Below are 1,719 nucleotides of genomic sequence, written 5' to 3'. Positions count from 1 at the left end.
TATATATATATATATATATATTCATTTTATCTAGTTTCAGCTCATGAGCTGTGGCCATGCTGGGGCACCGTCATTTGGTGTTGCTACACAATTTTACTTCATGAATTTTACTTCAGGAATTGACATATATATATATATATGTATATATGCGTATATATGTGCGTGTGGGTATGTATAAGTGTACTTTAAAGAAAATCCTGTGATAATATTATTAATACTAATATTATTAATTTTGTCTAACTTTTTGCCTCTATCTCTCAGTATGCTCATGCATAATACTATAAATTTCCATAATATTCCTATCTTTGAAGATTTACGGATAGGAGACTATATACTTTTATTCTAATGAAATATGTGCAATATGAAATTAAATATGTACCACATTTCTCCAGTCTTCTGTTTTAATAGGTAATTATTCTGTAAATAGAAGATGCAACAAATTTCATTTGTCATGTATAATCTCATCTGAAATAAACATTTATATATATATTTGATTAATGTGAACATGCAGATGTTTTTCGTGAGGCCATAGTTTGGATTTTAACCCACTTATATATACATATATACTTATACAGGGCGTGGTAAATAAATTGTCGACTAAATTACAAGAAAATAAAATAACACTGACATCTCATTTCAACAGGTATTTACCAAAATTACATTAAAATATTTTGAAATACTAAAGAATAAATATATTCAATAAAATTGCCATTGGCTTCAACCACGGCCTCCAGACGACTTCGGAATATTTTTCAGCTCTTTTGGATGTCGCTTTGTTTAAGTTGGTGAATGCTGCCATAATCCTTGCCTTCAGTTCCTCTTTGGTTTTTACAAGGAGTTCTGTTGGTCACACGTTCACTGCGCTCCACACATAATTACCAAGAGGTTGCAGTGTGGAGCGTTAAGTGGTCAAGCACTAGGGGTGATGTGGTCGCAGACATTGTCTGACAGCCGTGATTGGGTTCTCCTGATTTTGTGGCCTGGTGCAGAGTCCTGTTGCCAGACACAGGGTCTTCCAGCAGCCACCCTCTTGGCCCGGAGCAGCACTACCTCCTCCAGACACTTGATGTAGGCCACTGTGTTGAGTCTGAGGCAGTGTGGGAAGATGAATGGAGGCATAACTTCGCCAATACTAGTGATCACTCCAAACACCATGATGTTAAATGGATGTTTGATTTTTATCACTCTCGGCACATGTTTTGGGAACACGGTTCTGTGTGTTCACCATTTGATCCTGGCAGAATTTTTTCTCGTCTGAGGAAAACCAAATTCAGTTGGAGAGGATCCTTCAGTTTGTTCGCAAGCTTCGTATCGCGGTCTTTCCTCTTCTCATTGATGGCTTGGGATACAATTGGCTCTTTCTCATCTTGTATGAGGAATACCGAATGTCCGGACACTCCCATGTCCCTGTCGATAGATCTGATTGATTTGGATGGATCGTTGTCAATCATGGCCTGGATCCCACCAACACATTTAGGAGTTCTTTTCTTATTAGAGCGATCAAAGTGAGTTTTTCGAGCTGCCATACCTTCATAATCACCATTAGACTCATGCAACTCTTTCCGAATCCTCTGCACTCTCCTCAGATTGACATAAAAACACTCCGAAATATTTGGATCTGCCGGCGCAAACGCCAAGCAGTATAGCATGTCGTTTCCAAGTTTCTAGCAGAGTAAATTGCGTCATGGTGCTGTTTTTCTCACAGACGGTGCCCAACTA

The 1,719-nt window shown here is 38.3% G+C and overlaps 1 protein-coding gene across 2 annotated transcripts in view; it reads right to left on the bottom strand.

Moving 5' to 3' along the window:
• Positions 1 to 1,719, bottom strand: part of LOC106871453 (corticotropin-releasing factor receptor 2) — a 280,338-nt gene that overhangs the window by 181,234 nt on the left and 97,385 nt on the right. Inside the window, exon 2 of one of the 2 annotated variants that reach the window (XM_052971022.1) lies at positions 380 to 417. The exons of the other annotated variant lie outside the window; for it this stretch is intronic. The gene's annotated coding sequence lies outside the window, so the exon portion shown is untranslated. The remainder of the gene's footprint in view (positions 1 to 379; positions 418 to 1,719) is intronic. 2 annotated transcript variants of the gene reach the window in all.

This window comes from Octopus bimaculoides, chromosome 10 (assembly GCF_001194135.2).
Source record: "Octopus bimaculoides isolate UCB-OBI-ISO-001 chromosome 10, ASM119413v2, whole genome shotgun sequence".
In the NCBI taxonomy this organism is placed as follows: Eukaryota; Metazoa; Mollusca; class Cephalopoda; order Octopoda; family Octopodidae; genus Octopus; species Octopus bimaculoides.
Note: the sequence above shows the minus strand (reverse complement) of the source record. Positions and strands in the feature narration are given on the sequence as shown.